A 15,277-nucleotide genomic window follows, 5' to 3' on the forward strand; every position below is an offset into this window, starting at 1 on the left:
AGAATACGAGTTGGGTGGTGAACAACTAAAGAGCGTTGCAAATTGTTGGAATGTATGCGTCCACTAGTCTAGATGGGATCAGGTCCTCAGCACAGTTACAATAACAGAAAATAAACAAAGTGCTGAAAGTAAAGATTGCACAACAACTTTACGTAGAAACCTCCTTGCTCAAGGGTGTAAAACTACAACCTGGCCTGCCTGCCAGGACTTTTCAAACTTCTTTCACTAATCTTCTCAAGCAAAAGTAAAAGCAAGTTTACAAACCGAGATTAGCCTACTAATCCCAACTCTAAGCAATACCTCCTATTACTTAGATGAGCCAGAGCAGATACAACACTGCCCACTAAGCTATCATCCCTAGATAACTTAGACTTTGCTAAGCGGATACAACCGCCCACTATACTAATCCTGACCGATTAATATAGACTTTAGAGTAAGACCCTAAGTTACCCTTAACCTAGTTCTTACAATGATTCACACAAATTTGAAACGTTTCTTTCACAAGTGAAACGAATCCTACAATGTAAGCACTATTACAAGCAAACAAAGTAACAGCTGGTACAAGAAGCTCTTGAAGTAATTGATCAGATCCCTTGCTGTTCTTAAAGCTTGAAATATTTCTCTCTTTGAATGAATGAATGATAATGTTGTATGTTGTTTGATATATACCATGAAGAGCTATTACCAAACATACAAGCAACCTCATTGCTTCTAATTGGTGAAGTACGTTGCAGCTTCACCAACTTTCTAACGCAGACAACTTTTACAACTGTACAACACTTTGACAGCTGGCCGAGTATTCATACTCTGCAGAGGACCAGGTCCCTGCATTTGTGAGGAGATCATCAAAACATCTAGGAGCATAAGCACTTATCACAAATAATCAGCAAAGTGGTGAGAATTTCCATTAGATACATGCAACAAAAATTGTAACTACTAATGCACAAGTTGGGGAGATGAAGGAATGGGGGACAGAAGACAATAACAATGCTACAAGGGATAATGCACTAGTAATAGTGGAAACCCCTGTAGCTGTTGAAGAAACACTTCCTTGGAGTGAATCTCCAAATGAAGTGCTACATAATCCTAACACATAATGTTCAAGGGAATGTGGAGGTTTGTGGTTTGTTGGAAGCAGCAGAAGAGGACAATATCACTGACCAGCGTGAAGAACAAATACATAAAGATGATGATTTGTCCCCAAGAGTTATTAAAAATCTTAAATATGCAAGAAAGGGGAAAACGCAAGGAAATGGAGAGGTTCCTCAACCTATTAGATTGCAACCCAAGAGAGGAGGAGGGTCTCAACCAATGAAGAAATGATGATAGCATTTATATGGAATATTAGATATGTTAAGTCACAAAAGGCTTTACAGAGAGTACAGATGTTGAACAAATACCATAAATTTTCTTTCATAGCACTTCTTGAACCTTTTCAACACACTAGGCACATAAACAGATACAGAAGCAGACTACAGATGCCTTTAATGTTTCACAACTGTAATGTCAAAATTTGATTGTTTGTGAACCATAGTTTTACAGCTACTTGATTAGTGATACTGAGCAGCAGCTATCCCTGAATTTGTGCCGCCAGACACTTGGTATTTCTTTCTTGGTGCCTATTGTTTATGAAAAGTGTGATAAAAATCTGAGGATGGTAGGACGATATTCTTTCTCTGTCCAATGGAATCAGCAGGCCCTGGATCTTAGGAAGAGATTTCAATGTTGTTTTGAATGGTGCAGAAAAGATAGGAGGGATCCCAGTGGTTGTTGCTGATGTTGAAGATTTCAATAATTGTGTTGAAGCCTGTGATGTTTTGAAAATTCAATATAAGGGTAGCCCATTTACTTGGTGGAATGGTAGAGCAGGTGATAATTGCATCTGCGAAAGGCTTGATAGAGTTTTTTCGAACTTTGAGTTTCAGGGATTGTATTCTCACTTAGAAGTGGAACATCTGACTAGAGATGGCTCAGATCATGCCTCCCTGCTACTTAGCTGTGAGAAAAGAAATAGCATGCTCCAAAGGCCTTTCAAATTCTTAAAGTTTTGGACAGAGCATGAAGATTTCAAAGAAATGGTTAGGAGGGGTTGGGATTCAAGCTTTACAAATAACCCTTTTCTTGACTATAAAAGGAAGATCAAGCAGGTGAAAAAGGCTCTCACTATATGGAGTAGACAGACATATGGGGATATCTTTCAACAACTACTCATCAGGGAAGAGATAGCCAAACTGAAAGAGAAACTATTTGAAGAGCTCCCCTCACAGGATAATAGAGCAGTCATGCAAAGAGCTAAAGCTGAGTACACCAGATATCTACATTTGGAGGAAAGCTACTAGCAACATAATGCTAGATATGATTGGTTTGAAAGTGGAGATAGAAACACTAAGTTTTTCCACAGCATAGTGAAAGGGCAAAGAAACAGATTGAAGGTGACAAGAATTTTTAATGAGCAGGGTTGTTGGGTAGAGGAAGAAGACCAAATTGTTAATGAAGCAATAAACTATTATCAGAAACAATTTACTGAACAGAAGGATGCATCTGATTTTCCACTATTGCATCACATTCCAGAACTAGTAACAGAGGAAGAAAATGCAGTTTTAGGGGCAATACCAGATGAATCAGAAATAAGGAAGGCAGTTTTCAGCTTAAATGGTGACAATGCTTGCGGTCAAGATGGATTATCAGAAACGTTTTTTCACTCTTGCTGGGATATAGTAGGTGTTGATGTGGGTAGAATGGTGGCAGAGTTCTTTGCAGGAAACACCCTCCCAAAGTCTATTACTCATACTAATCTAGTACTCATCCCGAAAAAAGACAATGTTCAGTCTTTTTCAGACCTGAGGCCTATTAGCTCGAGTAACTTTGTTAATAAGATTTTATCAAGAATTGTACATGATAGATTGGAGAATATTCTTCCCAAATTAAGTTACCAATTTCAAAAAAAAATATTCTTCCCAAATTGATTTCTCCTAACCAATCTGGTTTTGTCAAAGGGAGAAATATCATTGAGAATGTGCTCTTAACACAGGAATTGGTTGCTGATATAGGGAAAAGAGGAAAACCTTCTAATGTAATCTTGAAGCTGGATATGGCTAAGGCCTATGACCGAGTATCTTGGTTTTTTTTTAATGAAGGTTCTTAGAAAGATGGGTTTCTCTAATGGGGTAGTAAATGTGATTTGGAGATTGATATCTAATAATTACTACTCTATTCTGTTAAATGGCCAATCCGTTGGTTTTTTTCATTCTACTAGGGGGGTTAAACAAGGGGATCCCCTTTCCCCTGCTTTATTTATCTTATCTGCTGAAGTTCTAACCAGAGCTCTTAATCATTTTTTTGAAGATAATGCCTTTGTGGGTTATGGTATGCCTAAGTGGAGCTCAAACCTTAATCACTTAGCATATGCAGATGACACTATCATTTTTGCCTCATCTAATAAGCACTCTATTGGAAAGATTATGATGATTATGTAGGAGTATGAGCAGGAATCAGGGCAAAAGGTGAATAAGGATAAGAGTCTCTTCTATATGCATCAAAATTCTCCTATGGAGGTTGTGCAGCAGATGGAATTGGATACAGGAATGGCCAAATGATCTTTTCCTCTTTAGTACCTAGGATGTCCCATTACACATTCAAAGAAAAAGAAGGAGCACTATGATGATTTGTTGGACAGAGTAAGGAGTAAACTCCAAGCTTGGAAGGGTAGGCTTTTATCATATGGAGGAAATGAGGTTTTACTAAAAAAATGTTCTACAGAGCATTCCAATTTATGTTGTTTCAGCTATTGTTCCTCCTAAAAGTATTTTTAAAGAATTACAAAGAATATTTGCAAAATTCTTTTGGCATTCCAAAGAGACAGGAAGGATCAAACACTGGTGTGCATGGAATAAGGTTTGTTTGCCAAAGGATGAAGGGGGTTTAGGGTTCAGATCCTTAAAAGATGTTTCTCAAGCTATGTACGCTAAGTTGTGATGGAGGTTCAGGACACAAACTAATTTGTGGTCTAATTATTTATGAAATAAATACTGCAAAAAACAGATTCCTACATTGGTACGATGGAGAGGTGGATCTCAAGTGTGGAAAGCAATGTTATAGAACAGGGAAAAAATTGAGTCTTTTTTGTGGTGGGAACCAAGAAGTGGAACCTCAACAATTTGGTTTGATAACTGGACCAATTCTGGTCCTATATTTCTTCATTCAACAGAGGTACAATCTTGCCACCCTATAAATGATGTTGGTGATTTCTTTAAAGATGATGGTTGGGATTATGGTGCAATGAAAGATGTAATCCCAGAACATGTCATTGAACATGTTCGAGATACTATGGGATTTGCTCAGTTTGAGAATGTAATGGACAAGCCATGGTGGACTTAAAATAGTACTGGCAAATTCACTACTAAGAGTGCTTGGGAAATTTTGAGGCAAAGAGCAGATGTAAATGAAGATCTAAAGGCATATAGAGTAAAAGATTAACCTTCAAATTCTCTTTTCTTTCTTGGAGAATCTGGTTGGGTAAGGTTCCTGTATCAACTCTTTTGCATTTGTGGAATCCTAATATCTCTGAGGATTGTGGATGTTGTGCTAATCCAGATAGAAAAACAATAGAACATTTATTTCTCAAAGGAGAGGTGGCAGATAGAGCGTGGACTCACTACTGTAGGGCAGCGGGTATTATTGATCAAAGACTTAACTTGAAGCAAAGTGTGAGAATGTGGAGAAATATTGAAGGTAATAGTAAGCTACGAGAAGTTTTCAAGGTACTTCCTATCATCCTACTCTGGTTTTTGTGGAAAAGAAGATATACAATCCTACATGGTGGCTCATACCACGAAAGGAAGGTGTACTGGGAAGTCAATGACACTATTTTGAAATTTGTTAAGGCCATATTCAATTTAAATATACAGGGGAGAAGATGGATAGATATTATTGATGCTTTGCAGAACAATAGAACTGCCTATGTCACTAGAATTGTAAAATGGGTTCCCCCTCCCGATATCCTTGGTTTAAAGGTAACACTGATGGTGCCTCAAGGGGGAACCCTAGACCTAGTTCTTTTGCTTTTTGTATTAGAAATAGGGAAGGAGACTTGGTAGTTGCAAAAGGCTCAAGAATTAAGGACACTACCAGCCTTAAAGCAGAAGCTACATCAATAAGAGAGTGCTTACTCTACTGTAAAGACAATGTTATCCAACATATCATTATAGAATCAGATTCTTGGATTATGGTGCAAATTCTTCAGGGAAACTGGGAGGTCCCATGGAGTGTGACAATGGAGGTCAACTCTATAAGAGCACTAATGTGTAATATACCAGTTAGAGGAATACATTCCTTTAAGGAAGGTAATACTCTCGCTGATTTTTTTACTAACCTAGTTTTTGTTTTTGTAGGTGATTTTCAATTTAATTACTTTGGTGAAATTCCAACAACAGAAAGAAGGATACTAAATTTAGATAAAGCAGGAACACCACACATCAGAAGATCCAATCAAGACTCATGATATCATAATTCAAGGAAGATACAACAATATTTTTGTAACGGGATATGCAAAACAGTAACAGTAGGGTAACTTACTGTAGATGTTGGAAGTTCCTGTTTATGGGCATCTACATCCGTTAGTTGGTGATCTCAGTGTTTCTGTTAGTAAATCCTGCAACAAAATTCAAATGGTTATCAAACACTCTCCCCTTGAAACGTTTTGATCGATTGGTGGCATTAGCTTAAAAAGCTCACTCCATTGACTTCAAATTTGATAAAAGAGGAATATAGAGTGGAAACCATTGGACTTACTGGAAAATGTTGCCGATGGTTTGAATCAAGACGTAGAACATTGACCATGTTTACAAAGTTTGCTTCACAGACAACAACAATGAAGTTAATTTGTGCACTGGGTTCCGTTGTAACATTAGAGTAAGGAGTTACAATAAAGGAAAAGGTGATGCCTACTGTTCGGAGTGATTCCATTGGATGCAAACACCTATACCCAGTGAGACCTTGGGGTGTTAATGGTAGGAGTATCCAAACAATAGATCTACCAATTCCGATATGTAGCTCTAACTATTAAGACTTGGAAACCTATTGGCATCATAAGGTCAGTTTGTATTGTTTCTAAATCGTTTCTTTTGATCTGATGGTGGTATTAGCTTCTTAGAAGCTCATTCCATCGATCTAAAGAAAAGAGGAAGAACAATTAAACACTTACCTTAGAGATGGAGCTTTGAGCTGATAGTTGAGGATGAGCGTCGAAGCGAAGGAGGATTTTGCAAAACCAAGTTAACAGTAGAGCAAATCTTTTGAGGAAGATGAATGGGTGGAGCTTTCTACCCACTTTCCTAATTATGCAGATGTTTAGTCTCTTGCCTATATTTTTGTTTTGCTTAATTGTTTTGAGCCAGGTCACTTTTGGGCCTGGTCTATTATGAATTGATTTTATTTTAATAAAGAGGTTAATGCCCAGTTTTAAATTTAAAAAATATATTGATTTTTTATTTTCTTAATATTTAATTCCTGACATGTCACTAAAAAATGACATGGAATTACATGAGTAAGAGGTTGGATTACAAACACAAAGATCTTATGAGAAAAGGGTTTAAATTATAGTGTTTTAACGAGTTTAAGGGTTTAGTTGACAAAATGTTAGGTAAGAGGGTTCAGAATACAAATACATACAAGTATAAGGGTTTATCATACAATTTCGCCAATTATTAATAATAAGGGTATTTTTAGATCAAATTATAAGTGAGGTTATTTTTATTTAATTTTGCATCGTTTAAAAATAATTTTACCCTTTTTTGTATTATAAATCCTATATCTGTCCCTGCCTTTCTATAAACTCCTATACTTGTTTTTATTGAATAATCTTACAATATTTCTGCCTTCCAATGGTAATTGGTAGGTAAGGTGCAAAGAGGATGCGTCTTTTGCTGAAATTATTAATCATCTCCTTAATTAGATCATTCCAACTGCCAAGAATTGCTTATATTTACCTAGGCTCTCTTAATTCCAGCCCACTCAAATTGTGTTTCTGTATTACCACATATTATTGTAAATTGTAGTTGGAAAAATAAAATGGTAAAAATAAATGAAATAGTATTGAGGGCGAGACATATAAATTTCGCTCTCTTCAAGGAGATTTGAATTTAATTTAATCGTTCTAGACTATAATAAAAATAACTTTTAGCGGCAATAAATATATATATATATTAACAAAGAGTGCTAAAACTTTTACCAGCATAAGTTAATTGTCATCAGGTACAATGTCGCTATAGGCTCTAGGGACATTTACAAAGAGTGTTAATTGCCGCTAAAAATACATATTTAGCGGCAATTAAGCTATTGCCACTAATTGAATGCCGCTAAGCATCATCTTTTGTGTAATGCCAGTAGTATATACAACTCCGGACTTGTTCTATTCAAAATACAACAATCGAATAATGTTGTGTGACTCTAATAACTCCGGATTAGTTGAAGAGTTTATATAACCACCATTAGAACGCACCTTCCTTCACAATAAAATTTCTCTCTTTTGAGTAGTGAATAATATTGAGATAATATCTCAAAAGAACACTCAATTTTAAAAATTTATCCAGCAAAATTATTATTTTTATACCACTAGACAGTGGTCTAGTGATTTTTTTTTAATTAATAATAAACATAAAAAAATCTCAATAGGAATAAGTACAAGCAACGGAGGCTAGACCTTACCTTACCAATCCTAATGAGATACCTAACCTCTACTAATTAACAACCATGAAGAAAATACGAGCTAGAGAGAACTAGATATTCTATGATCCCCATAGAGTTTATAATACATCTATGATGATATTACAAGTGATGATTCTTAAGTAATGAAAAATCATAAAAGCCAAGGAGAAAGCTGAGTTATCAACTTCAAACTCCCTTTTACTAATGTATGAACTAAAAAAGATAGACTGGCCTTCTAAAGGAACATGAAGTGTATTTCTCTTGTCTTCTTCAAATCTGTCTAATAATACTTGATAGTTCATCACTTCTTGGCTTTGTTGGATCTTGTTAAAGTTGTTGACACTGCCATATGATTCTGCTTCGCCAGTCGCATAGGTAGGTGCCTTGAAACAAACTCCTCTATCACTTTACCATCTCAACTATGCTTTCTTCCATGCTTCGTTTTGTTGTTGCGTTGTTGCCTAGGAGAAATATCAGCATTGCTAGATGCACTTGCAAAACAATAATCCAGCATTTCCTCTTCCTCTTCCACTTCCTCACCTTCCTGAGAAATGTCCTCATCATCCAGGTTAGAAAATTTATTTGGGGACAAAGTACTACTACAACCAACTTGTAGTTGTTTGTTAGTGTTAATAGGTGTAAGAGATGCCAATTTTTCAATATTAGAACTCACCAAATGATCACTAAAGATTGCAACAACATTTGTTGATAATAACAAACCTTGTCGGGGAGTTACTAACTTGGCGCTACTAGGCACAAAAACAGGAGCTGCTGGACTCAATTTCTTTTGTGTAGGAGGGGAAATGACTTGCTCTTCCTCTTCATCTGCTATATCTGCCCACCTCTGAGTACTTGTCGCACATTGTTGTTCCTTAGAAATAACTAATTCATTTGTAGAGTTAACTTGAGATGAATTGATCTCATGCACATTAATATTATTCGTAAGAGCATCAAAAGTGTTAAAACACAAGACCTCCTTTAGAACAATATCTCAAGCATCTGAATTCATAGTTTGACTATCTTTAATCGATTGCACTGTGTTACGAATAGGCAAATCAATTCCAATACTTGAAAACTTTTTCTTCGTCATCACATCCCAATTAGATTCATGTACCAGTTTCAATTACTTCTCTACCAAGCTACCACAGTATACCTCTAAATGTGAATTTCCTCTATCTTCCTTCTTCACTTTTCCCCATAATTCTCATCAAAGATAATGAAGTGACTAAATATATTAACTTAAAATAAAAAATAAAAAAAATTGTCCAATTCATACTAATTAAAGGACTATTTTAAGGTTATCACCTCTATGTTTATAACATAACAATTACATGTAGTTGACTTTTTATAATTGATATTGTTCAAAACCATTACACCATCCATATATAAAAAGTAAACATCTATGAACATATCACATGATAATGGTGCATTACAAAATCAAATGAAACTGGCAACATGAGTGAAAAATAAAAGTAAAAATATTCATGCTATTGCCCTTTATCTGCTGGACGTGTCAAAAATAATACTCCCTCCGTCTCATTTTATGTGAGGTACTTTGGTTCGACACGGAGTTTAAGAAAGAAAGAAAGACTTTTAAAACTTGTGGTCCAAAATGAATGATAGAAATTTGTGTGACTGTAAATTATTTCATTAAGGGTAAAATAGACATTTTATAGTCAAATGGTTACTTAATATAGAAATATCTCATTCTTTTTGGGACTGACTAAAAAGGAAAGTAAGTCACATAAACTGAGAAAGAGGGAGTAATAAACTGGATGTTTTTAAATCAACAAACTGATCACTACATAATTTATTTTTCTAGATGTCCCCTTGAAATTTTGTTTCTTTCTACTGTGGAGATAATCTTACATGTAATGACAAGTCACAATCATATGATAAAAATTTAAAAGCTTGTTGTAAAAATAAATTTCGTTTTAGAGCTCAAAAGCAATATTTCAAAGTTTTTGTATGTGCTCTATTATTTGTATGGATAAATTCTGTAATAGAATATATATAACTTCAATCATAAAAATCATCTTTTCCTAGCATAGCTTCATAATAATTATGTAAAACTTCAGAATAAGTCAACATTTGTTATTTTTTATTTATTTTTAATGAGAAGGAAAATTCACATTCGTCATTTTTTGAATGCACACAGGATAAAACTTCGCTCCTATGCAATAACTCGCAAATCACATGAGAGATAACCCGAACAACCGCACTAGACAATTAGTCCGAATACCACAAGCTCGACCCAGCTCTTAATTTTTTTCATATATTTATTTATTTTAATTATAATCATCATAATTGCCATTTGCCTCTACCACGGTTAAAGTAACAATTGGAATTATGCTAGAATATCTCCTAATCTAGAACCACCACTTGCCCTCTTATTAGGTTCCTTCTTGCTGCTGTAACCGTACATATTTACCTCTGTTTGATTTTTATACTAAAAAATATATTAAATATTTTTTATTCATGATTTTTAAGTGGCAGGTAAAAAGAAAATATGGACAAACAATATGAGCCGGAGCCAGGAGAAGTAATCAAAATAGATTAAAATATAAAGAAAACTGTAAAAACAAATAAATATGTAATTTCTATATTACATCACATAAATCTAGACTTATTCTCCTATGTAGTACAAGGATTTAGTTCAATCCTAATTTGTGGAGATCTGTATTCCTGCATGGAATATTCTGTCATATTCCTTCGAATTTCCATAAATCCTCCCAACTATAAATGAAAAGCTATTTCTACCATAAACCAAATTTTTTTTATCGAATGTAGGATCAAAATCTAACGGCTAATATCCAAAACCGAGTGACTAAAGGAATTTGCGTTAACTTCCCACTAACTTATGTAATATTCCTTGGCATCTTTTTTTTTTTTTTTGTACTTTATTCCCTCACTATAAATCTCCCTCTCCATATGTTTGGTGTTCACAAACCCAAATACTTCCCATAACAAGAAGAATCAGTCTTCTCTCTTTTCTCGTCTCTAGTTCCTCGATAATTTACTCAAAAAAATTGGCTGGAATTGTAGTGGTTTTCGACTTTGACAAGACGATTATTGACGTGGATAGTGATAATTGGGTGGTGGATGAGTTAGGCGCCACTGATTTGTTCAATCAACTTCTCTCCACTATGCCATGGATCGGAACACTCTCATGGTTAGTTTTCATTTTCTCTTCATGTTTTTTTCATACTATAGTTTTATGCTTGTCTCTCGAATTTTGTCCCAACAGTAGAGCTGATAATTTCTGTTGTGTTTCAAATAACAGGATAGAATGATGGAGGAGCTTCATGTACAAGGCAAAACTATTGCAGAGATATTGAAACGGGTTCCCATACACCCCAGGATTGTCCCAGCCATTAAATCAGCTTATGCATTAGGGTACAATTACAGCTTCTTCTTTTTAAATATCAGAGAATTTTTTTATGGGTTTAAACTAATTGAATGTGTGTTAATTCAGGTGTGTAATAAGCGATGCAAATGTATTCTTCATTGAAACATGTCGGAATTAGGGATTGTTTCTCTGAAATCAACACAAAACCAGGCTACATCGATGGGGAACAAATCCTCCCTTATGTTGATTTTCAAAAATATCCTCATGGCTGCAATCTCTGCCCTCCCAACATGTGCAAGGTAACTAATACTAAATCCTTTAATTTAGATTTAATATGAAATAATTAGGTAATTCTTGAATTAGTTTTTTCATTGAGATTCTGTTTATTGCAGGGTATGATAGTAGAAAGAATTCAAGTCAGCATGGCTAAGGAAGGAAAGAAATTAAAAGAATGATCTATCTAGGTGATGGAATCGGCGATTTCTGTCCCATGGAAAGAGATTTTGTGATGCCAAGAAAAGATTTCCCTGCCTGGAATTTGATAAACGAAAACAGGACACTAGTAAAAGCAGGTGTCCACGAGTGGAAGAATTGGAGCACATTCTTCTACAGCTGATCAACACAATCACTGTTGAAGAAAGCCAACTGTTATCACTACCTTACGATGTCCAAAGCAGCTCATGGAGCCTTGCCACTGCCTCTTCCAGTACCTTACTAAACACAAATGGGCTACCAGATTCATTGTTGTTCTTTGTTTTGTATGTATGACATATTTTCTATCAAAACTTAAAAAGTAACATCTTGTTTGAGTTCACAAGACTCTTAACTACTCTTTTAGGAAAATGAGTCTTTCTCCATTCAATTTAACTCATAATTTTCGACGCACCACATAGAGTAAAAAAATTATTAAAATTGTACTCATAAATAATATACATGAACTTATAATTTTTAAAATATAATGGATTTAATGCTAAGAATTTAAACATTTTGAACCTATAGAGTTTAAGTCTGTTTGGTTAGGCTTTTAGGATGCAAAAACACTAAATTAAAATTCTCAAAAAATTTCTTATCAAAATATTACTGCTCTCTCCCTATTATGACTTGGCATGGAGTTAAAAAAAATAATGAATTGAATTTTGTGATTTTAAATTAAAGATAAATCAAATATAACAAGCTTAAACTTGTCAAGTGGAAAATAGGAATTACAAATTAAAGTTGCTAAAAAAGAAATGAGTCACTCCCTTTTCAAACGGTTTAAAAAGGTCAAATAATAGAGATATTTTTGGACAAAATTATTAATGATAAGGATATTTTTAGACCAAATTATAAGTGAGGTAATTTTTATTTAATTTCAAATAGCTTAAAAATAATTTTACCCTTTTCTGTATTATAAATCCTAGATTTGTCCCTGCCTTTCTATAAACTCCTACACTTGTTTTTATTGAATAACTTCACAATATTTCTGCCTTCCGATGGTAATTGGTAGGTAAGGTGCAAAGAGGATTATATTATTAATCATCTCCTTAATTAAACTGGCGAGACCTGGTGTCATGTCCCGATACTTTGCTACTCAAATTCAGTATCAGAACAAGGAAGAAGAATCTAGAGTTGTCGAGTCCATTCAAATTTTGTTTCTGTATTACCACATATTTTATAGCCTAGTTCCTGACACTAGGGCTCTCTTAATTCCAGTCCATTCAAATTTTGTTTCTGTATTGCCAAATTGTGTTGTCTTCCTTCTCCATTGTTGGGTTAACAAATATCAATGGAGTAAGAGATCAAAATAAGATGTGTTTTAGGGCAGTTAGAATTCACATACTTCTCAATATTTGTTTCATTGAAAGAGAGATTTAAAACGGATAAATATTATATTTCTGAGTTCATTTCTAGAATTGTCTAGTACTCAATAATTTTAAGTTGAACTCAAAATATTTTCTCTCCCAATTATTCTACGACATGATTAATGTATAGGAGTTGCATTTGGGAGATGTAAGAAGTCAATATTCTTTTACATACAAAATGACAACAAATAGAAGTTGAAAAGAACATACAAATATATTATAACAGAGATTTACTAATTACCTCTTAAGAGACAAAAATGATTCAAATGCTAAAAATAAACTTTCGGTCTTATCTATTAGCAGGGGTGGCTCGACAGTGTTAAAAAAAAAGACATGTGCCTTAGACCCTCAAATTTAAGGGGCCTCATTTTTAATAATAATATGTTATAAGTTATTATTTTTTTAACAAATATTGAATACTATTTGTAGAAAAAGTAAACTTTTCATAGAAAATGAAGGAATTATTAGAAGAAATTTGACATATTTGGAGTACTATATCTCATGAAAAATAATTTAAAATAAGAATGGTTATTTCATCAATTGAAAACTAAAAGAAATCAATTATATAAAAGTTATTAACAATTCAAGTGTAAGGCCCCATTTGATTTTTGCTTTAGGCCACTAATATGCTTAAACCGCCCCGGTCTATTATTGATGCTTTATGAATAAGAAAATACAAAACTTAATGTCAAGATGTGCAAAGGACAGATAAAAACATCGAGGAGGAGGATCCACTTATGGGCACACAATGTTTTGGTTAAAAAATAGAATGATAAAAGTATATTTCCAGGTCTTGGTAGAAACCTTGTTCATAAATTCAAATTCTTCTACAAAACAGTTAAAAGTCATTTTATACTAAGTTCATGTTCTCCATCTTTTACCTTTTTTCCCTCACTATTTAACTAATCCCTAGTCTTGGTATTGTTGCTGAAGGGCAACAAAGTACTGAAATAATAATTACAAATGTAAAATTTATTGAATACATACCTTGACAGAAGTTCTTTCATAAATTTCTTCAGATGTCATTGACTCATTGGGAGGTCTTTTCAGCGGAAAAAATAGAAATGGTGGCATTTTAGTTCACCCACTTCCATCAGTAAGATCAATTTAAAAGTAGCGTTTGTTACAAGTAATTTTTGTAAATAATCTTTTTATCATTTATATACTCCCTCCGTCCTATTTTATGTGGTAACATTTGATCGGGCACGAAACTTAAGAAATAAATGAAGACTTTAAAATGTTTACCAAATTGTCCTTTAAAAAGTAGACTCATTTTTCTCTCTCCTCATAAATGTGTTGGAGTATTATTTTAAAATTAAGTGGGACCAACAAGAATAAAAGAGGAATTGTACATTTAAATAATTACCATATAAGGAAATGTGATATTCTTTTTTGGATTGACCAAAAAGAAAATGGTGCCACATAAAATGGAACGGAGAGAGTAGTAATTTATCAACTCAGATCTTGGGGATAAGGACTCATATGTATTATTATGCTCAACTTGTCTTGGAGTAATAACCCTGCACATGTTACAAAAATTAACTTTAAGACTATTTTTTATGCTAAGACAAACAAAAGAGGGAAAAACAATTGGGTGCACTTATATCAAGATAATAAGATGCTCATATATTCTGTTTTGACAATAACAGAGTAAGGTCACAACAAATTGATTGTTCCTAAAAGTCTTGAAAATAAAATATAAAATATATAGATATTTTATGATTGAATGTCAAGTTGATTTAAATAAAATATTTTAAGTATACGTGCTGGCAGGGCCGTCTCAACAAGTTTGGAGGCCTAAAGCCAAACTTCATAAAGAGGCACTATTTTTATTAGTTGACAAATATAAATTGAATAATTATAACATACTCAGTGTAATCCTACAAATGAGGTCTGGAGAGGGAGGATATATGCCGACATTATAATGTATGAATGCAAATAATGTAAATTTTCAATGAAAATTATATAATATAATTAGAAAAATAAAACATGACTCAAAAATTTTAAAATTATGATGATATTAAATAGTGTTGTGATGAATTTGATAAGTTGATATAATAATATTAAAATAGTATTGATTAGTTTTAGTGCTTGAAATTTGAATAAGACACCAAAAACAAATTTGATCTTTTTATAAACACACAACAATAGATTTTACATAATGTAGAAGGTTTGAACGTTTGAGAGACTTAAGAATATTCAATAATAAAAGAATAAAAATAGTGAAAGGAGAATAAAGAAAAGTAAGACAATACTATTGGTTCATGATAATCGTCAGAATATAAATGAGCTAGACAGCAAAATAAATAGTCACATGCAAAACTAGAAAGAATACTACAATTAACTAGCCACATAAGAATCTAGAAAATATACTACAATCAAC

At 33.6% G+C, this 15,277-nt stretch overlaps 1 long non-coding RNA gene and 1 pseudogene across 1 annotated transcript; one reads left to right on the top strand and one right to left on the bottom strand.

Moving 5' to 3' along the window:
- Positions 1–5,084: 5,084 nt before the first annotated feature.
- On the bottom strand, positions 5,085–6,396 carry LOC125869222 (uncharacterized). The gene is made up of 4 exons (XR_007446786.1): positions 6,203–6,396; positions 5,947–6,075; positions 5,791–5,852; positions 5,085–5,650 (listed from the first exon to the last, which is right to left on the bottom strand). It is a non-coding gene; the product is annotated as an uncharacterized LOC125869222 (long non-coding RNA).
- Positions 6,397–10,655: 4,259 nt separating this feature from the next.
- On the top strand, positions 10,656–11,771 carry LOC125856111 (inorganic pyrophosphatase 2-like; annotated as a pseudogene).
- The last annotated feature ends 3,506 nt before the right edge of the window (positions 11,772–15,277 follow it).

Source organism: Solanum stenotomum, chromosome 1 (genome assembly GCF_019186545.1).
Source record: "Solanum stenotomum isolate F172 chromosome 1, ASM1918654v1, whole genome shotgun sequence".
NCBI classification, from domain to species: Eukaryota; Viridiplantae; Streptophyta; class Magnoliopsida; order Solanales; family Solanaceae; genus Solanum; species Solanum stenotomum.